Source organism: Malurus melanocephalus, unplaced genomic scaffold (assembly GCF_030028575.1).
Source record: "Malurus melanocephalus ecotype Western Australia unplaced genomic scaffold, MMel_1.1 scaffold_6, whole genome shotgun sequence".
NCBI lineage: Eukaryota > Metazoa > Chordata > Aves > Passeriformes > Maluridae > Malurus > Malurus melanocephalus.
The window spans coordinates 1,184,958-1,208,086 of NW_026623238.1; the positions used below are offsets into that span (position 1 = coordinate 1,184,958).

Genomic DNA, 23,129 nt, shown 5'->3' on the forward strand with positions numbered 1-23,129 from the left:
ACCCAGCGCTATATCGAGCCCGTGAGTCATGAATCTTTAGATCAATAACCAAAATGTTTTTAAATGTGGGGGCAGCCCCAAACAGAGTGACTCAGCACGGCAGTTCCACGTTCAGCGCGCAGAGTCTTGGTGCAGCTCTGGTTTCACATTGCTGGGCTCTGGAGCGGGGCCAGGTGATGTGTGGGGGCTGAGGCGCTGATGCRGGCACGGCCCAGTGGGGTTTGCTTTTTGATCCTCAGCACACCTGCTCTGGGTCAGTTCAGGCAGGAGCTGTGCTCTCGGGCTGCCCAAGGGTCGCCTGCAGCCCATCTGACTTTCTGGCGTTTTTTTATCAGGTGACTTGGAGCTGCTGAGGCTTAAGACAGGCTTAGATTCTGCTGTAGRTTTCCCCCATTTTGTCATTTTGTATTAATAAATAGATGTCAGAATCTGGTGGAAGGATACATCTATTCAGATCTTTTGTTGSAGGTGTCACAGATTCCAGTAGCCTAAAACTCTGAAGAGCTTGTCCCTCTCACACTTGACATCACAGACTCTTTCTCCTTTTGCTCTGGTCCTGGTGCCCATGTCACACTGAGCTTGTGGTACCACTCAGGGAGGAGCGGGAATGCATTAATCACCCCACAGACCTCCACCCCAAAAGCACAGATCATGCTTAATGTTAGCAAGAGCTGTGATTGTCTAGCTATACACTTATTTGAAATAAGAAATTTGGAGCCTGGAAAAGCCTCACACTGAGATTGGTCTTGATAAGTGGGAGTGTTTTGCTCCTCTGTGGATTAATGATTTACTGATAGCTCAGTAAAGGATAAGAGACATTTGCACCTGGCCTATTGAAGGGAGATTTGCATTCGAAAAAGTTAGGCCAGTAAATAATCCAGGGAGAGGACATTGAAGCCAACTCCTGAATGAAGAAGGGGAGACAAATTTGAAGGAACCTTCATGCAAAACTCCAAGAAGGAATGTAGGGTTATAAGCTAGCCTTCATCCTTGGCTTCCCTTCTGTGAATATATATTTCTGACAGAGAGTGTACACCASCTCTGAAACCCTGTCCCCTGGGTCAGATGTGGTTTGGGTCTTGTTTGCAGTTAGGTACGAAGTGAGACAAGAAGAAAGGAGATAGTGGTGGGCCTCTTGCACTTGATTTAAGAGAAAGTTTTCTTTCCTTTTTGCCAGCCGTATGTTAAAAATCTCTACAACTCTGTTGCTTATTTTGGATTTTATAAATATTTTCCCTTGCTTTTGACTTGGCTTGTGCTGAGGATGATTTCTAATGTTGGCTAGCATAAAAAACCTATCCTGAAAACTGGTTTATATGCACAGTGTAGTAACATCTAAGTCCTCATGATATCCCATATCAACAGAAATTACCACCTGTGCATACTATGGGACAGAAAAGCAGCTGGTAAAGTAGAAAAACTATATTGATGCAAAATATTTGGTTGATCAGCACAAAGGTGGGGGGGTTTGTGCACACATAGGGGGACAAAAAGCATAATGAGCCGCAAGTTTTGTGTTCCTTTCCAGGGCTCTAGAGGAGGACATAAAAAGCAGTTAACATGCTTTAGCCTTCCTTGAAGAGCTCTTCCTCTTGTATACAAAAAGATATTTGGTATTTCCTTCAGGCCTGAGCATATTTGATGGGCAYATGCATTCTTCTGTCCTTTTCTGACCAATATGCTTCTGTACTATGTGTGTGCAAGAGGGAGACAGATGAATTTTCTACTGATTAATTAGATTTCCTTCAAGGCCAGGAACTAAAGTTAGGTACTCTTAACTCATGAAATTGGAGTAACTTGGAGAAAGAAAGTAATAATAAGGCAATGCTTCAAATTAAATTATTTATCCTCCAGAAAGGTAATAGGGCCACCAATTTTGCCATCTTTTTGACATTTCAAGCAGAAAAGGAAGAAGATTAATGGTGAGTTGAGAGTGATGATGCAAGGTTACCCTAGGGACTGTGCCCAGAAGTGGCAGGGGACTCCCTGGGCTGGGAATGAAGGAGTTTTACCATCCAGGGCTTGTSCCATCACCTCCAGCAGTGATTCCTTCTAGGAAGTGTATTTCCATCCTAAGGGCAGCAGGTGTGGAGCCCTGACTCCTCAAAGAACATTGACTTTTTCAACAGCTAAGATGCCACCAAGAGAAAGGAAACCTCTCTAGAAGAATGATCACTTTCATTAAACAAAAAAAATTCTGCTGGAAATTTGACTAGAAGCAGAGTGTCCATACAGGACAGTAGCAAATAATGAAAGTGAATAACATAGCAGAAAATTCTCTTGGTATCTATGGAACATAACAGAGGTCCCATCTATCAAACAACTGTGGGTAATTATTGATTCATTATGATGTRTTTTARCATTCAGTGAAAARAMTCTCACTGACCTCACAAGATGCCAATCTTCAGTTCACTCAGTGRAGGAYAAAATAATCCCCAGGTCATTTAGCCAGCAGAATTTGGAGAATTAAGGTWTAATTTGCTTTCTAATAAAAAACACTGGGTATGGCACACAGAATCATTTATTTTCTAATAAAACCCACCAGATATAGCACACAGAGAACCATGTCATACCTCCCCTTTCCTTAGCCTGAAACTCACCATTAGTGAATGTGTGAATGTGTGATACCTGAGGTGTAAGAAGCGATCCTACACTAGAAGAGGTARAAATTAGAGTTCACAGCCCTGGGAAGGTCAATGATTCTGTTGCTTCTTGAATGTATTTATTTCACCATATTTTCCTATAATGACTATACTATTAAAAAAAGAAAGAAACAGGATGCCATGTCTCTGACTGTGGTTAGTACAAGCCGTAGCTCCTCCTATGCAGCTATGTCCCAAGCTAGAAGAAAACAAAATGCACTCAAGAGCAAAGAGTCTTGATTAAAAAAAACTCATGGTTTAACCTCTGGCTTGCTGACTTTTGGTTTTAAATGTAAGGGGGTATTATCTCATCAATACAGTTATATCGAATCAAGGAGATGAAACAAAAGACCAATGTTTTTGATGTGAATTTGTGTTGTGGTACCTTCTAACCTAGAGGCAAAAATTGAAATATTGCTTCTATCTGAGGTTGGGACCAGAAATCCGACTGAATCCAACCTATCCAGATTTCTCTGCTAATCTTCTGCTTTTGCAGTTTTTGAACTAAAACTCAGGATACTTGGCTTTTTTTCAGACAGTATGGAAGATTTCATGGTTTTCATGGTTCTTCTGATATTTTATGTATTCTTTGATTAAGTGTATGTTTCTCATAGTATCCAGCTTTCAGCATTTCCCTCTATTTCTTCCACAACTAAGTTTGTCATAGTCAAACGGGAATTTCTGCCAGGTGAAAGTACTCTATCCACTGTCTACTCCAAAATGGTTTAAACTGTGGAATTAACTTTCCATTACCACAACCAATGGTTAGCAGTGTCTTTCACAATGTCTTTGTTACCCTGGTAGAAAATCATTTTTCTGGATCATACACAAGGAATTCAGGTGTAACAGGGATCAGAACAGAATTACCAAAGAGGTAGAGGAACTGACAGCTTCACACCAGCACTCCCTGATGAGGTTCAAATCCTTGACATGGTGTTGTATGTCCCATCCTGCCTGAGCTGGTGTCCAATGTAAAAAAGCTGGAAATAAATAACTGTGTTTATCCCAGTCTCTTTTTTTCCTKTGTGGGCTCTGTGGGTTTAGTTCACTGTGCCATCCTTTGCTGATCTTCTAATTTGTTACTGTTTTCAAGACAATGATGGCTGTCTSAACAGGTTACCCCGGCAGGGCAGGTTTCAAGGGGCAGCTGTGTAGGATGCAGGCAGCATGTGTGACACAGGGCCTGAGGGATGCTCAGCACCCAGCATTACAAGATTCTGCTTTTTTCTTGACTTGGTGAGTCTGCCTGGGTGAATGAGGCTTACCTGTGGGTGTTGTAAAGTATGTTGCTAAGCTTATTTTTGGTGTTTCTTTAAAAAATCTTCTGTGCCTGTTGCCAAACATAAGAGGTTTGTTTTCAGACTCTAACTTCTCAGGTAAAACTGTCATGTTTATTCTTACTCACTGCATCAACACATAAACATGAGATTTTTGTTTACAATTATTRCTCTTTGTGTATCTTTATAGAGCCTGGAAATATTTTTTTTCAAGGCTTTATTCATTTCCAGTGTATGAAAGAATGAGGGGGAAAAGTGCCACTATATAACCTGATCTGAGAAGCTGCATATGAGCTGTGTGTTGTCTGCAACACAGTAGGATACAGTTAAACCTGAGACAGATTTTGGTTTACATCTTCTGATATAACTAACAGCCTTAGCTTTGACCATCACTTGACATTAAAAATGATTTTCCACTTTTCAACATGAAAGCCATGAGTCATCCCTGAAATGAGTGTTGCCTGTGTAGTGCATTTGAGGAATGGTTTGGGGCAGGCAGACCTGCATTCACAGGTTCTATAATCTATCATCCACTTTGCAGTGCTTTAAGCTACTGACATTTTCACAGGCTGCAGACAGTGGCTCTCTACTCAGATTAACCACAAGCTCATTCTGCTTCACCACAGTTTGACCTCCCAGATGAGCCRCACATTAATATGTTTGCAGATTGTGTATGTATATTTGGCTATAGACACTTGTTAAGGCATGCACAGCACAGAAATCGTTTTTATTTTTAAATGTGTTTGGTTTTGACTGTGATCTGGCTGTTCGTTTATTCCTGGTAAATGATTCTTATAATGTCAGATAGTCAGTTGTGGAGTGCTGTTAAATACTGGCCCATTGTTTTCAAAAAAACAGAGATTATTTATGGAGGATGTTATGGAATCAGGTCAGAAAAGACCTTGCCAGTCCTGCTGTGTTGCCTTAAGGTAAGCAGTCTGAACCATTCATTCCTCCCAATGCCTGCTCCAGCTCACTCCTGGTATCTTGTCCTGCTCCCTGATGTCCAGCTGTGGATGCTCAGCCTGCCCTGACTCACCACATSTTATTGGAATTTATTTCACAAAGGTGAGCCAAGGCTTGTGGAAACCAGATGAACCCTCCTGCTCCATCTCCTCGACAAGGGAGGTAGAGAGAGGCAGAGCAGGCTACTGAAGGTCAGGACTGAGCCAGGACAGCTGAAGCTCTCTGCCATGGCACCTGCATCCACAGCCTTGGCCTGGGCTTGTAACTGAGCAGCCACTCAGAGCCTTTGCCTGCACTGCAAGGATGGCATCTCCAGAGATGATACAAGGKTGGCATCTCCAGAGKWKWWWRMARGGYKGSMWYYYCMRRRGATGATACAAGGTTGGCATCTCCAGAGRATGATGGGTCTCAYTGCTGCTGAGGGATGTRGTTGCTTCCAAATGCTCTTTTTTGTTCTTCCCATCCTTTGTAACCTCTCCATACTGAAACATGCTGGGCTGTTGTTGGCAGCACCTTCCCCCAGTGAAAGATGAGCAGGAGGAAATCCTGGATGTCCATCTCACCAGCCCGTCACAGAGTGACAGCTGGGTTGTGTTTGGTGGCTGTGCTCTACAGAACCCAGCCCCACCAGAGTCTGTTCCCCACACTGGAGTGTGGGGTGAATGGGCTGAGGCCAAGGTAGSCAAAACATTTACCCCTTAGACACTCCCTTCTTATCCCGCATAGTTTTTAATTTTACATTGCTGTAATTTCAAGGTGTTTGTCCAAATGGTCAAGGAGCACTCCCAGGAGCTCATCCAGGGAGATCAGATGGTTCATTTTTGAAGAGTAGTTTCTCACTCACTTTGACATGAGACGTACAAAGTTAATGTGCTCCTTTCCCTTTCTGTCTCTTTTTCCCCCCAGCATGTAGGAACTTGTTATCGGTTTCATTGAGCAGATGAAAAACTACATCTTGAGCAACACCTATAAATGTCACAGGAATGTTTTTTTTTTCAAGTGTTTACTGAGAGCATATTATGTTTTAGTGTCTCTATCATAAATACCTCTTTGTTAATCTTTCACCCTCACTAAATCTATTACAAGCTTTAATCAACCTTTCTAAGTGGTAATAAAATGTTATCAGCAGTTGGCAAAGATTATAAGTGACAGATCCTAATGTTTTCTAATGATTGCCATTATTTAGAAGATTGTTTATAGTTTTACAGAAAAATAATTAGATCTATCACATATATTTAAAGAGAGGGGAGTGTACCTCCTCTGATAGTTTACTCTCAAGAAATCCAATTTGTAAATAATTACTTAAAAAGCAATAAAGCAACAACCTAGAGCTGAATGGCAAATCAAAATCTATTTAGGCAAATGCAGGCAGCAGAGAACATGCTTTATGCTTAAAAGACAAGATACTCCCCAGGTGAATACATTCAGTTCAAGTTTTTCACCTACTGTCAACAAGACCTGAAGTCTGAATTTCTAAGTCTACAGCACCTTCTTGATCAACTTGCTACCGTGTTACACACACAGAAATAGTCTTTGTGAAACTATTACTTTATATTATGCAAATGATTTTTCCCTTTAAGAACCAGTCAATAGTGTTTCACTTACATGACATGTTTCTGCAACTGGAGAAGTGAAAGCTTTGAAATAAATGAAGGTGAGAATTTCTTGGTCTCCTTAAGGTTTAAACATTTTGGGTGAATTTTTAAAAATTTGTTTCACTTTGGTTAGGTTTGATTTGTAAGRGAATATCCTGTAAGCACTGTGCTCTGGATGCATTTCAGTGTTGATATACTCAAACAAGATACATTTCCATGCATTCTTAATGGTGTGACTYTCTTTTAATTATTCCTGTCCTGATTCAGGTTGCTGATTAATGTGGAGAATGGCAGCCCTAAGCTTAGCACAAGCTGAGTTTGGTTTGTTCTCCATGCACGGTGTTCAGTCAGTTGTCCCACACCTCCTGTCTCGTCACCATGATGCAGCAGCTCCCTGCCTTCAGGTTCTGCTGTGTCCCTGGAGCTGTGGAATTTTTTACTGCACCCCTGGTACAGCCCTTGGGCTTGAGAGGACCAAGCCAGGATCTATTCTTGGACATCTTCCAAGTCCAATGGCATCTTCTCTTTTTGTTTTCTCTCCTGTTGTATGACCCCCAGATGTGTGCCAGTAGAGAAAGGGCACCTGTGAAGCAGCACATCAAATGTTGTAGTGAAAATATCTACAGTGCTCCCAGAGACTTGCTTGTCCCACAAAACTGAAATCCTGACCAGCACCAGGCAGGGAATGTTTCATAGTTTAATGTTGTTTCATGCCCAGTGAATGCTCACTGCTGACCTGCTTTCAGAGGTGTAAAAAAAATCTGTGCAGGTGTTTCGATCTCATGGATGTGTACCCACAAACAATCACACATGGATGTGTACACACACACACAATCCTTTAGCCTGAGTGACCTAAGCACAAGGGTGCACCAAATCAGATTAATGTAATTGAACTGGATCTTAGCTTTGCAATTGCAGACCTCATCCAGTCTGCTTTTAAGCCTCAGAACTGAAACTCCTTCCCCAATACGCCCTTTTCCCTGACATCAGTTTTCTTGTTGCTTGGCATGTGGATCAGYTATGYRCTCAAGATGAACTTGCAAATTATTATTAATTTCTGTGAATTTTTGGATAAGCTTGGTTGATTTMTTGTGGTGGGTTTCTGTTGGCCAGTGTAGATGTTRACTCTTTATTCCTGTCATCATCTCTTAGGCATTTCTAGAGTGTTATGCTGACTGCCTGTTTTTGTCTTTASTGATCTCTGTTTCTGCCCATCCCAGAAACTTTCTGTTTAATTCTGTTGACAAAAAAAATGATATGTTTAAAAAATTAAGCTGATTTTTAGCTCCTTAGTAAACACTAAATGCTGCACTTTTTCTAAGCAAACCAGGCATTTTTAGCAATTAATTTCTTTTCTCAAACTCTCYATTACTCTGGAGGAGGATGTGCATCCTAAAGATATTATAAAGTAAGCAGAAAACCCAACTTGAAAGGACTGGCAGTGTTTAAAGTTAGCATTTGGAGTATATCTGCAAGAAGCAGCAGCAATGTTTAAATGGGAAATTCCAGACTATAAATTCTTTTTCAGCTAGATTATATGCAGTACAAGTGTTGGCTTTCAATTTATACCTTTGATATGACTCATTGAATGTTCTGATTCTTAGTTTATTTGTCCTGTCTTCAGCAAAATGGATTCAATATAGGGTTATCCAACCATGATGCGTTGTCTCTGTGCCTCAGATGTTATATTGGTGAAATCTTAGTGTTTGGCACTATCTAAGAAGAGTATAAAAATTTGATTTGGTCTGCAGCCAGCTTTCCTCCCACTCTGGAACAATGATGGAACATCTGGAGAACGCTGTATTCATTAACCCAAATCCTGAACACTTCACATAATACCTGATCCTGTAAGAATCTGCTTAGTTTTCCAGCCTGTGTAATTTGTGCTGGATGCAGCTAGAGCATATTTAGTCAAAGGACCTTGTCTCTTACATTTTTGAGCTTTTATGTGACATTATGCTTTGTCATAATTGATGATAACAAGATTCCCATTTGTTTTCTGATTTTAAATGCCAGTTACATGCATGGTGGCTCACTCCATTCTCTCTCCTCCAGAAATTTCTCTTTATTTGTCATTTRTATTTTCAGCTGGAGACCTTAGGGTTTTATTTTACCCATGGTCTCAGCTGAAGCCATATGCCAAGAGGCCTCTTAACTTTCGTGAGGATGGATCTTGGAATATCAGACTGGCACCAGTGTGCCACCTTTATTGTTTTTCCTGCTTTCATAATCTCCCCTTCTCACAGTGGCAGATGCACACCAGTATTGTGGCTGTCAGAATAGCCATTTTCCTCCTGGGGTTTGATGCTGTGCTCTGGCCAGCTGCTGTGGGTTATACAAAAGGGATGCAGTTGGTACATCCCAAGGTTTGAATATCCCCTGTGATTTTATGCTCTGTGCTTGCCTAAGAAAGGGATTGTGTTTATGTCTCCTCATGACCTCAGATCCTCTGCATGGATTTGACTTTTGATGAGACTAAATAAAGCTAAACTCCTTAACTCTTATTTTAAAGTGACTGTCTTAATGCAAAACATGGGAGCTCAGCTGTCTGTTATAGCAAACAGGGAATGAAGGAGTGGTTACAGACACCTGAAAATCTTTTCTYCCTTTTCAGGATAGGTATGATCTGTACTTAACCTTGTGCAAACCGCACAGGCTGAGATCCAGAAAATACTTATGCACCTAAATCCCACTGTGGGATTTAGCCACCTGGACAGGAGAAAGGTCCAAATTTTAAAAAAKCCTAAGGTTTTCAGAGCACCTCATCTACGAAATGAACATGGAAGCTCATAGCTTGCTTCAGCAGTGTGTCATGAGAACAGATGTAGCGTGTTTGTAAAATATAAGCCACTCATCTTTGTCAAGCCCAAATGCTGAATCAGAAGGACGTAAAAGTGTGTGTTATCCCACTACTTGCCTCTTCTACTGATGTTTTCAAAATGTATCATTTTCTGGCAGGGTTTGGCAGAAATGGAAGAGAGTTTGGGACCAAACCTGAAAATTCTGTCTATGCATTTTATTGATACAGCCTCTAAAGGTTTATGTAAAAATCGGCTCAGATGGGCCACTTTTCAAGGTCTTGATATCAGGAAGAGTTAAGGTCATTATCTGGGCGCCATAAAAATACTTAGTATCTCATGTCTTCAAAGCAATGTAAAAATACTAACTAAYTAATCTTCAAAATAGCTTTACCTCCACACCCCACAGTCAACTGATTAAAAAGTAAATATTCCTCCTGCACATGTAATCAAGGCTCAGAGCTTTATACTCTAAGAGTGTAATTGACTTGTTCCTTGTTTGTGATTTTGGTAAACAATTCAGTGTGTTTCAAAGGATCCACAGCCAGAGGGAAGGTCAATTGCAGTGTTGAAGAATGGAGTGAGAAGTGCTTCCTCCTCGGACATCATCAGTATTTCTGGACTTTGCTTTCTTTTCACACTACTATGATAGAGACAATATTTATGGTATAAAATGCTATGCCTGGAAAATCTGAACTACGCTGAGAAGAATGGTACTTTAGTATGTTTTTTACGTACCTTAAATTTCAGCTTCTCATTGCTCAATGTTTTTATTGGTATGCAAAAGTGCACCACAGGTCAGATCACTAGCTTCAGTTCTTTCCTGAGAGCAGACACATCATTGGACTGAGACAGTGACAAAGTGTAATATTGGAACCAAGGTGATGGTTAGAGCAAAATAGGGGGAAATTTCTGTACTTAAAAAAGATACACATTAGTTAATCCCAGGTGAGGTTGTGTCTCTTAAACCTGACCCTAAGAATAGATAGATGAGAGATGCTGCCTCACAATTGATTTGTCTCGTGCCACTGTGGCAGAGACATTTAAAGTAAAGCCACTTTGTGACCATTCTCTGAAAACTGTTCTTATCACCCCTGAATGCTGCTGCATGGGGGAGACTCTGGAAAGAGCCCTTGCTGCTTTTAAATGTTTTGGTAGAATAAGGGTGTACAAAATCCAATTGTAACAGGCAGGCGTTTACATCTGGAAGCATCTGAATGGATAAATGCTGAAAAAYACCAAAGAGAGCMTCAGGCTGTGCCAGGGGAGGTTCAGGTTGGACATGAGGAATTTTTTTCACTGAAAGCGTTGTCTTTCAATGTTAAGTGTTTTAAAGATCACAAAGCAGTCCCAGTAATGAATAGTACTTACAAAAAACCTAGTAAATTGGAACACTTGATAAGGTATTAAAATATACTGCATGAAATTCAGGTGTGGTTGGTTAACAGGGTTAAAAATAATGGATTCTTGCTGTKCCCAAATYGAGTTTAGTTTGCAAGATATTCCYGGTCCTGCTTTTGAATACTAAAAAWTCAGCATTTGTCACATAACCACTTCAGCTCAGTTCAACACACCTGGGTGCATGCCACAGTGGGATTATCTCTGATCTAATCACTAAGGAAAGTGGTCCTTTCAGGTCAGGACTGAGGTCATGMTTAGATTGTAGATAGAAAATTATTCCTCCTCTCTCTGAAGCATGCTTATTTACAGTATCAGGTGGTGTTCACTCATGTCTCCTCGTTTCATCATTGAAATGCTAATACTCATTCATCAGTGTCACTGATACTCCATGTGTGTGTGGGAGCATGTTTTATATTCTCAAATAGGCATTGCAATATCATTTTCAAAGGTAGACCTTCGTTAATACATTTAGGTAGCTCTATGTATTTAATTAGGTCAATGGCTTCAGTGGATATAAAGGTTCCATCCATAGTAATAATATTGGGCCTTTGTACTTAGCTTGTCATTAGTAAAGCCAGGAAGCACATATGTACTGCTCTAAGAAACTGTAAAACATAAATAAAACATAAATTCTTATCTTTGTGTTGAAATGTTAAATGTTTGAATGTCAGAAAGCTCCACATACCAAGGATGCTCCAAGAGTATGAATTAACTGCTTGTCTACWATGCTTTCTGGTTTACATCATCCCATAGCCTTTTCAGCAAGTAAGAGATTAAAATACATATATTTAACAAGGGCAGCATTCTTATTAGAAATGAGATTAATATCTTAAGATAAAATACTGGAAACAAGGTGAAAAGCAGAAGAAGGTAGTAGCTGAAAAATCTTTTGATCTTTTCTGAATCCTTGCTATCAGTTTCCTGGATCTGTTTTGGTACAGAAATATCCAGAGGCTCTGTTTCTCACTACTCCTCCACTCCTGCAGATGATTGCATCAAAATTGTTACRCTCAGCTCTTCAGAAGTCCATGGTATCAGCTTGGTGATTCTCACCTGAGGATTTAACTCCTCTGTAAATGTTAGAGCCAAGCTGGATGTGCTAGAGACAGGTTGTAGTGTGCTCCTTCCACTGTCCTATTCATCTGCATGAAGAAGGTAACTGATTTTCACTGGCATGTCAAGATTTTGCGACATGGTGCACTCATCAAATTGTGTTAGACTCCAAGCTGACATGTGAGATTAACCACTACCAACCATCTTTGCAGAAGAATGTCCAAAAAAGTGGGCAGCTCCAGGGAAAATGGAAGCTAGATGTATAATGGAACCTGGATGAATAGATAATATCAAAGGTTATTAAGACTGTGGCTAAAAATAGTAAGGATGYAAGAAAAACAGGGCTCTCAGCAACAATATCCATGAAAATGGAAGATAAATCAGTGGAGGCTATAGATGAGTGCACTGTGACTGCTCAAAGTCTAAGCTCATTTTTGAGACGTACTTAGCAGTCCTTGGAGAGAAATAAACGCTGCTGGGGCATGATTGGTGTCACCCTGAGGCTGAMATCTGATTTCAGTTCAGTGAAGCCTCTGTTCCTCTCTAATGATTGGAGTGTAGCCTGCTGCATCAGGCACAAACACCTACTTTATAAACAATCAGAAATAGGTGATGTGGTTTGTGCTCTGATCATGCTGGAGACACACTGTGTGGTTTTCATCCATTCCACTGYGAATGGAGGGTCTGAAAGAGCTGTTTTGTGCTGGTAAATAAAAAAGGGAGAGAAACCTCCACAAAAGGCCAGGTGGGTTTTCACAGTATCTGGAATACAACAACATGAACTTCCCAACAAACAGTTCAGTTTATTTTCTTTCTGTTGACATCAAAGAGATTTTGCTGCTGCATCTGGTGAGGGAGGGTACAGACTGGGGACCAGAATTTCCATTTTGGAGCCCTTATTAACCTCATTTTGGAACAGGTGAATAACAGAATGCAGGTGTTGCTGGAGAAATCAATCCTAYATTAAATATTGCATGTGTATCTTCGCATTAGTCCTGCTTGCATATGCTTGAGGGACAATGTGTGTGTTGAATGCCGTGCTTTTTCTTGAGCACAAACCAGTAATTAGGGACTCATGTCCTCCTTAGGCACCAAGAACACCTAAYAGAAAACCCAGTCCAGTTTTGTCATCCAAATTAAAAAAAATATTTTTTAAAGCTGACAGAAAAATATGTTCTTGATTTGTGAGTATTCAGTTTGGAAGGTATTTGATAACTGGAGACCTGTTTTTCTACCTTCCCCAGTCTCTRGTTTCTGTAATTGATTTTCTGCTCACATGTATCTTGGGCTCATCTGCACCAGTGTCAGCAGTCAGCACTTAGAGCAGCGTGGCTGCAGTGCCACTGAAAGCCTTCCTGGGGCTCATTCCTGACATCACAACAATGCTGAGTCGGGAACTGCTGGGGTTTCAAAGGTGCTCGGTGCCTTAATTTTCATTGCCTGTGATCATTTGCTAAAAAAGAAAATCCGTTCTATTTTGCAATAGGAAAGCCTTTTTCAATTCAAGCCAAACRTTCCTGTGGTACTTGGATTAGCAGTTAGCCCTCTCTTTGTTTATAGACATATATTCTGCTGCTATGAATCTCTTTCCACGTTTAACACTACTGCAGCTTAAGCAGTATTCCAGAGTAAGGCWCTGTAATCAGGCAGCACAGTTTGCTTTGTGCTTAAGAATGGGGAAGAATACCTGTGCTCTATTGGAATATCTCTTAAATCTTGTCAAGGGTAATCTCTTTAAAGAAATCACTATTGTACAAGGCAAAAATCAATCACCAAATTTGTCAAAGAACTTTTGTATCTGACTAGCACACAGATCCAAAAYTTATTAAATGAAATGAATCTTCTGTACACAGTAGACAGGTAGGATGTGTAATGGTTTGCCACAACGTATTTTTCACATTGAGTTTGGTAAGATTAAAAACAAAATAGGCTAAGCAGACTCACGCTCTGAGAAATGCAAACTATTTTCTTTGTATGTAAAACTGCAGCCAGCTGATATATTGTAAAATAGTACGTTCCTTTTTCTGTCTTTAATGCAACGACTGCATGACAAGTGCTCRGATGCTGCAGAAATGAGGACCATTTAAATATTTAGCTATCTTATACTTTGGTATTTCTCTGCCTGGGACTCTTATACCTGGAAGTGTATGTTACCAGAAACCTTTTTTTGCCACACAGTTTGTACCTTCCTGTGCACAACGTTACTGAGCTGGAGAAATATCTGGTGGTACAGCTGCTTGACTTTAAACATCTGATTCATTCAACAGAAAGTGCAGAYACAGTGAAATCCAATGTGGGTCTTAGGGTCACTGAATATTTGTTTATTTTCGTGTTTGTTTGGGCCAGATATGCACTGGAGAGGATAAACCACAGGTTTAAAACTCAGAGGAAGATAAGACCTTCCAGGCCATTTGGGTGTTGTGTGCAAGTGCCCCTTTTGCAAACACATTGAGAATGGTTTGTTAGCTTTGGCAATCATTTGGACAGTGCAAAGGAGCCTCTCTGGCATTCATGCTGCTTGGAGATGGTCCAGAACCCAGCCCCAAGGTGTGGCACAAACAGGGACCTGTGGGATATGTGAACTGATATCATCCTGCCATATCACCCCAAAGCTGTGGCTTAGTGCATTTAAGGCAGTGTTCACTCTCTGCCTTTTTAAAACCTGGAACTTTTTGCAATTGTTTGGAAGGGAGAAGGAGAGTTAATGATACATGTTTAAGAAACAGTAAGATCTTCTCTGCAGCTGTGCAAAAATTTTAACCTGATATGYTTATTTGATGTAGTTTCACCAGAGATGGAGAGAGAGGGTTCAAACATCAAGAACTGCTATTTCTCACTGGAAAAAAAAGAGTTCGGTGAGTGAGACATACTACTCAGTGTGAAGCTTTTTATTAAAGAATTGATATGCTGTGATATGAAAGAAGAAATCAAGGGTTACACTTTTCCTAAAAAATGTGGAGATCTTTTTAATGCCGAGGCACTTGCAACTTGATTTTCCTCTGTAAAAGTCAAGGTTTGATTATAGTTCCTGCATTATTATTTATAGTTTAGCAGTTATACATGCCACGTCCTTGGCTGTGGCATTGCRGTTTGCACCATCTATGTCTGCTTCCTAAATTTATTGATCTCATTAGAAGATAAAAATGACAAAGATAGCTCATAATACTTCTGAGAAATGTAAAACCATTAGCAGGTCATTGTCAAAGTTATAACATGTCCTTTTAAGCTGCTTAGCAAACTGGTGGCAGCCTATGATACAGGGATTAACCTGTGCCAGGAGTGACTGAGAGGATCGCAGCGGATGGTTAATATTCAGCCTGCCTACAAAGCTTTGAAGCTGCCTCACAAAATGATACAACGAAGTGATAAACAGAAATACATTAAAAACAAAGGGAACAGAAGTTTTCTTTTCCTGTCTTTTATCTTGGTCTYTCACATGTAAGAAGCAGAATGGGTATTAGAGCTTCTGTCTGAAATTAAGAGTTACTTTTTAAAGTTGGGCAAAGGAGCCTCTTAGGCTTTCTTCTGAGTGCAGGCTGGTCTTGCCCAAGACCCTAAGCCAGGTTCCCCTGAGGTGGGACCTTGAGCTCTCCCAGAGCCGTGTTGAAGTGCACAGTGTTAGTAATGATGTTTCAGACACACAGTGCACCGCTGTGTTTTGAAGCCAGCGTTTGTTGCCCCAGACATTCCACACTGCCCAGGATGCTCACTGATGCCATGGGTACAATAAGACTTGTTGCTTTTTTTGCAGGAAACCTATACACCTGCATCRTTCTTATTGTTGTTTGCATTTCTTCCCTCAGAGAAGTGGCTGCATGCGTTGGCTGATTGCTCTATTGCTTACAGAACTGCCTGGACTTACAGAGAACTAATTGAGACTGGCAGAGAACACACTGCTGTGTAGGATTTGGGTGGAGGGCTGGGTTTTTGGCACTGGTTCTCAGGGATGGAGCAGGATAGGTGGTTAAGGAGAGGAGGATGTAGGCAGAAGGACTGGTACCTATTGGGTCTTTTCAGCATCTCACCTGACTCTTCACTCCCAGTGGAGGGCATGGCATTAGCATTAGACACAGTTACTGCCAAACCCCCTTGGGCATGGCTGAATGTGCACAGAGGGACTCTGACTACAGAAGTAGGAAGAAGAGAGAAAGAATAGAAACCCAAGCCCCCATTCACTGTTGTTGAGCATCATGGGGCCTGATTTACACCAATGCATTATTCTCTTTTAGGAGCAATTTATATGTGCATTCCAGTAACAAGTAAACAAGATCAGGGCAATGATGAAYTAGCCTAGACAACAGTTTACAGATTACATGTAAGAGAATGAGGATAATAACAGTATTAATAATTTCAGTTATTCATTCTATTTTTACTCTATYAATGGCTATTTTTAAATTTTATCTATCAGAAAGTCAGAACTATGAGATTGGGGACCCTTCATCACCTGTACACAAACATCACCCAACAAAGATTGTTTCTGTTTTCTTTTTCTCTGTGCATAGCAGAAATTTCAATTTGTTACAACTGTACAATTCTGCTTAGATCACACATTTGTAAATTAGGTGTGATAGTCTTCTATTGTCTAAATCACCAAGGTGGTTTTGGGTTAACTGGTGAATTTCAAATCTCAGAATGCTTCAYAAGCATGTTGTATAAATATTAATGTATACAGGCATTCTCAGCAATTGCCCTGTCATTCTGGTCTGCTAATCTTTGATTGTAATAGAAACRTTGTTTCCCACTTGATTTAGCAAAGTTTAAAGAGATATTTTCCCAGTCACAGATCTTTTAAATGATATAATGGGATGCCATCAATAAAGAATAAAAAAAAAGCTAGTATCCTTAATAAAATTGTGTGAGGAGAGTTGAATCAATTTCCTAGGCATTTCTGAGCTTTAAAACAAAATTGTTTGGTTCTAATTCAGATTAGTATTAGATTATACTTTTGGGAAAAAAASTCAAAAAATATGAATTCTTCTCCTGAAGACTAAGTTCTAGAGGTTCTGGCTCTGAAAATCTTTGCTTTTTCTCACTTCCAGTCACTGGATCAAGAGAATTCTTCAATTTCCATCCTAAGAGCAGCCTTCCAGCCTGACTTATCTGGGGCCATGCAATATGCTGATGACACTGATTTTAATACTATGCCCACTGTTGGTGCTCCAGAGCTATGGGTGCTTCCCATGGATTTCTCTCCCAGAATCCTGTAATCCTTTTGCTGAATATCCTTTCTTCTGAAGGATTAGGGCAAACTCGAAAGGTTGCAGAAAAGAAGAGCAAGAACAATTGAAAGTCTGAAAATCCTGCCTGACATTGAGAGATTAAAGAAGATTAGTGTACTTAGATTATCTGAGAGAAGGTTAAGAGGTGGCTTGATCATGGTCTCAAAGACCCAAGCTGAGAAACAGTTTTCCAATAGATGCAGAATCTCTAATTTAGCAGACAAAAACCATAGCAATGTCCTGTCATTGAATGCTTAATATGGACAAGTTCAGGCAAGATATAGTACTTTTGAGATTGTAGCAGGTTTTTTTTTTGTTTTTTTTTTTGTTTTTTTTGTTTAAAGTACTGGATTCATAGTAATTTTAAGATTTCAAAACATATCTTTTCTGAAAGTTGTCCTACTTTGCCCAGAAATTCTAGGGTCTATGCAGAAATCCCTGTATGAAATATTGTAGGTATATGTTGTGCCCAAGGGCAACTTATGCAATCATAATTTCAGAGTTTGTTAATCCTTTGGTAATGAATGTTCCCTACTACTACATAAAATAGGCTCACATAACATACTGCCATTTGCAGTTTTCTAGCCTTAATGTCATTATTCAGAAACTATCAAAGCTGTTTTTGTACCTCTGTGTGCTTAGCCCAAAGAAAAGGAAAGCTAGTTAATATAAAAAGGTATTTTTAGCATTTCTGAAAGCTTCTTATGCCAATCCCTAAAAAGAAACAAGAAATTTCTCCAAAAATGCAAATTCTCTGTCTAGAAGCAAGAGTATCAGTTTAACTACTTCATCATCATGTGTCACTCCCTATGTATAGCAAGTGCTGCGTGACAGTTGTTTCTAAGAGAATCAGGGACTTTTCCAATAACTACATATTGTATTTCGTAATATGTGTGTTTGTGAGGCATAGGGTTTTATGTGTTCAAAGCACTTAGGAGTCATTAGCTAATGCTCACAGCCCCTCTATGGAACAGGTAAGACTGTATTACAAAGGCAGATGGTCCTCAAGACCACACAAAACATTGCAGGTGGAGAAAGGCACAGAGGTTGGTACCTTCTCCTTTCCAAAATACATGTTCAAGTCTCCAAACACTCCCATAACTATGGGAACACTGTTTTTAATATTGTGTCGTAAACCTCCRTCTATTGCAATGATTTTATTGGCCTCCTAAACTAATACATGGAGTAAAGCAACAACACTGTCTAATTTGTCAAGATCAGCAACATTAGCCTCTATAGTTCTTACAAGGGCTTGACCTTACTCACTGAGCTTGTCCTACTGAAATTAAATCGCTGCATGAAAAGTATGTTTCATTAAAAATAACTGTGAGGAGGAAGTGGTACTACTTATTTTCAAAGTTTGCAGTTATTTTACAGATCAATGGCATTATGATTTGGCAGTAARGTCCACAGAGCAGCAGGGACTGAGTGCTTGCTCTGCCAAGTCCAGTCTTTGCTGTTAAAAAAATGTTTTATGAAAGGGACCACTTAAGAAACCAAAAACAGGACAACATAAATAAAATTTAGGAAAGAACCTCCAGACTATTTAGAATTCATTCTGTCCAATTTTATGTGCTGAAGGAAAGAATATCTGTCTGCCATAGACAAAGAGCCATTCACAAGGGATTTGTTTGGCCCAGCACCTACACATAGTTTCTCCCTTCTTGACCCGGCATGACTGTCAAAATCATCATGTAGCTGCTGTGATAGCAGTACAAACTCCAACCAATTAAATTTTATTCATTAATAAATCTCATGTGTGACAGACTTGAAGGAGGAACTGATAGTTACCTATCTCATCCAGAAGCTTTCTAGTGACATGGTCTGTGTTCTTATTATGTTTTCCGTGAATTTTGGAAAGTGATTGGCAAGGCAAATGTAAAATAGGTTGTTAGAGTAGAAATGTGTGGAAGGATGTGTTCAAAACCTCTTGACCTCTTTTCTGGATTCATTTTGCTCTGAGTTTTGGGCACCATCAGGCATGGCTTCTGGACTTCCTTGCACCTAGGGATTGTCACTGCACCTTGATGATAAATCAAAGAACTTCTGAGTAATGGACAAAGGGGAAAATTGGAGGATTGCCATACTGTCTTCTCACAGCCTATCACAGATACATACTGTTGTATTTCAGAGATGGATGACCAGATGATTAACCTCATACCAGGCCTTTTCATTTTGACCACTTTTGATGGAGACTAATCCAAAAAGCCTTAAGAAAATACAGATTCTACTGAGCTGCTATGTGTGTTTTGAATTACAAGAGGAAAAACCTTACACCAGAAAAGACCAAGTTTCCTTTCCTCCTTTTTTTTTTTTTTTTTTTTTTTNTTTTTTTTTTTTTTTGTTTCTGGCACAAGACATGTAAATGTCAGAGGGAGAAAATATCCCACTCAAAAGAAGAGAATCTTGGGAAGTCAGCAATAAAAAAAAAGAATAGCTTCTTGAAAAAACCAAACAACCCACAAACATAAATTCAGTGTTTCACTATAAAATTAAAAGCAAGTTACAGAGAAGGCAGGAAACATGGATCTGTTTCTTTCATGTTTTTAACTTGCCTCATTCCAGATATCTTCTGGTCAACTACCTGACACCTAGGCTCATCTCAAAGGCTCAGACATGAAGAGAAGAAGAACCAGCATTTTTGTAGAATATGATCCTGACAGGTGGGGATCAAGGACCTTTCCAGGCAATGAAACACAGAGCAAAAGCAGATCCTTTGCCTTGTTGGAAATGAATCAGGTTATTGTGAAAAGAAAAACAGAATAATGATATCGTAAAATACAAAACAACCTGGTAAGGTACACAAATYGTCTGCATTTATAAATACTTATTTAAATGTAATCTATGTTATGGTATCATTTTATGGCTTGCCAATGCAKCTTACTGATCATATAATGCCTCCAAAATAGTCTGATCATTTGCAAAAATCAATAATTACCAATATGCTGCAACTGCAAAGGGCTGGGTAATAACCATTCCCTAGCACTTCCTGTAGCAGGGAAATACGACATTTAAAATTTCTAAAAATATACACCTAAATTATTTGTTAAACTGTTCGGTAGTGTTTGAAGCCAAATATTTGATTTCTTCTGAACTCCAAAATAACAATGCTAAAAAAAATCACTATTATTATTATTATTATTATTATTATTATTATTATTATTATTATTATTATTATTATTATTTATTATTATTATTAATGATAATAATAATAACGTTGAAAAGTACAATAATTGAAATTAGTGGGAGATGATTGTGCTTTTTTACATATATTTTGCAGCTATTTTTAAAGGGAAAGGTAAGGTCTGAACATTGAATTTCCATCATTGAAATTTGTGGCTGTGGTACACACGGAGAAATAATACCTTAGTACCTAGCCAGAGTGCTCTGTTCACAGAGAAGAGAATAAGGCAAATCATATGCAACACCATGGCACCATTTCCAAGTTTAAACACTTTGTGTTTGGGGGAATTTTATTCAGAAGATCCTATTTTCAGAAATAGATGTTTTTGTGGAAAACAGTCACTATCCCAATACAAAAACCTTTCCAGAACCATTAATAAGAAGTTTAATGAAGGGATCTCACCTAAAAGATATATATTTTTTTTTAACTTCATAACCTAGCTGCTTGATCAAAGATCCTTAGTTCTGTGGTGTGGAGTGTTTTACGAAGAACTTTTATTTTGTGAACTTTATGACACAGGTACCACAAGAAGCATCAATAACGAAACTGACAGCACTTCATAATAACAAACTGATTTTTAATATTTTTTTCATCCCATTATCCCTGTTCTCTGCTTCTCCATAAGGACTAGTAAAAAGCATAAGAATAAACAGTCAGCTTTTCCAGTAGAAAATCATCAGTGAAGGGCCCTCAAAGATATAAGCAAGAGCCAGTCAGTAGAAGATCTGTCAAAAGAAATATTGAAATAACATARTTTTAAAAYAATATAAAGCTATTATAAAAAAGAYATGCTGGAAAGAATTGCAGAGGAATAAGGTGATACTKACTGACTGACAAAATGWCAGGTACAATTCAGTAATTAGAAAYRTAAAGTGGTGTTAATCTTAYATACACAGTAKTGGCTTTTGCAYTGGCTCTTATCACTCAGAAGAAATATCTGAATTCTCTGCAAACATCAGCCCTGAACTCAAAAATGATGAAGGTAAGAGAAGTATTCAAATGTGTGGAGCAGCTTCTTCTGATGGAGATAAAATAGGCTGTGTGTCTTTGGTGATGGGAATGCCTGAGATCATGAAGGGCAGAGGTGAATACAGGATTATTATTTAACCCCTCTTGGAACACTGGGTCTAGAAATCACCACATGTAAGCCACTGGATGGCAGGTTTGAAACAAATACCAGGGGCATATTTGAGTTGGGCAACATTACTTCATGAGTGCAAAAGAAGTTTAGACACTCATGGAAAGCTGTCAAACATGCTCATGGAATAAAAATTCACTGAGAACTATTAAAATATCTTCTTATCAGTGAGTCCCTGGCAGCATATCATGAAGGGAGGAGTGAGTCAACCAAGAAACGATGAGTATGTATTTGCCCTGTTCTTTTGCTCTTAGCTCTGTTGCTGGAAATGAGAGAAAAGTCTGTAAGGGCTCTTGGTCTCATGCAGCAAAACTGTTCTCATGTTGAAGGCTACTTTCTGTTGCTCTCTTTGGTAATCTGTACGATATGCAAAGCCCACATGTGAATGTGTGTAGCTGATGGCAGTTGCTGTGACCACAGTGGGGAGAACTCAGAGCAGGGACACTGCTTCCCATCACAGCTTCCTCATCGTGCTCTTTGGGTGCTAATGAACCTGAGAAGAGAGAGGGGAATTCAAGATGTCTGTATTTTTACTTGATTCCAGTAAATTTGTACCAAGAAATGGTAAAACCATATTTATGAAATTGGGAGGCCAATATTTTGTGGTTTGGCTACAATTTCTTTTCCCCCTGTCCTGATTTAATTCAACCAGGCAGTCCAATTTCAGTAATCCTCATCACTTCTTAGCTCCCTGCTTTGTGTTGATGTTTATTCATGTTTTTCTGCTTGTACAATTCACCATTTCCCTCTCCTTAATGTGTYGGTACCAATGTTCAGGGATGATATAAAAAAAACTGGAGGGAAACACGGTCATTTACTCCTTCTTGTCTTGTTTGTTTGCTTCAGAATTACTTGCACTGACACAAATAGACTTTCCTTGTGCACGGCAAGAGATAAGGTTGGGGTTTTCTGCTTTATTTGTTCTGTACCACACATAATTTCCCCACCCACTCCCTCACTTGCTTTTATACATGCTCACACACAGATGTACTTGCAACTATAAGGTTTCAGAGAATTTCACTCAGCTTAGGAGAATGTGACCGATGTCTGGGATGAAAAGTTTATATTTTCAGCATCACAAGTCATTTCCACTAATCTTACCATCACAGGTGGGTGTTTCTGGGAAAGGTGCTAAAGTACCTAACACAGCATTTAGGACACTGAAATACCTTTAGTGAAAGCAGTGCTATGAAGAGTTGGGGTGTGCCATGTCGTGACAAACTATTTGCTGCCTGCTCAGTTTAACTCCATATTCTGAAGTGGAAAAGTGATTTAGGTAATAGGTGATGCAGTTGTCTGCATTTTTTGTGCCTAGTTCTTTCTGGAAAATGTCAGTGTGGCTCATACCTCTGCCCCATTRCTACATCTTTGACTCCTACTTCTCATATAGGAAGCTGCACACAGATAATTTGGGTTTTATGAATAGAGGGATTTTTCTGAGCCTGCTGCATTTTGCTCAAGTGTTCTGTGTGTCTCTGCAGATAGATRAGTGCATCTGCAAGTTTCAAGATGTGTGGTTTCTGTGGGTGGAGTGGGATGAGTGTGGTGGGTTGAAAGAAGAGAAGAAGAAACGGTCTCCAGCATCAATAAAGTTTCTGGTGCCTCATGAATATTTGTTCTCTTACAGGTTCTGCTTTTTAAAAACTGAGCTCAGGAGAAGTTCTGAGGGATGAAAGGGTTATTATGYGACTGGACACCTTGAGTCCCTTGGGGTAAATTACTGCAATCTCTCAGTTATTACTTGTGTTCTGGTGAAATCAGTGGAGCTTGTTTTCACTGGTGTAGTATCTGAGCCATCAAGTTTAATGAATCGTTGCAAATAGTTTAATCTGCACTTGCAGGTACTATTAAAACTT

At 39.4% G+C, this 23,129-nt stretch overlaps 1 long non-coding RNA gene across 5 annotated transcripts in view; it reads left to right on the forward strand.

Annotated features, from left to right (window-relative positions):
* Window positions 1-23,129, forward strand: part of LOC130576744 (uncharacterized) — a 210,895-nt gene that overhangs the window by 177,867 nt on the left and 9,899 nt on the right. The window contains exon 4 of one of the 5 annotated variants that reach the window (XR_008965703.1): window positions 22,901-22,985. The exons of the other annotated variants lie outside the window; for them this stretch is intronic. This is a non-coding gene — a long non-coding RNA (uncharacterized LOC130576744). The remainder of the gene's footprint in view (window positions 1-22,900; window positions 22,986-23,129) is intronic. 5 annotated transcript variants of the gene reach the window in all.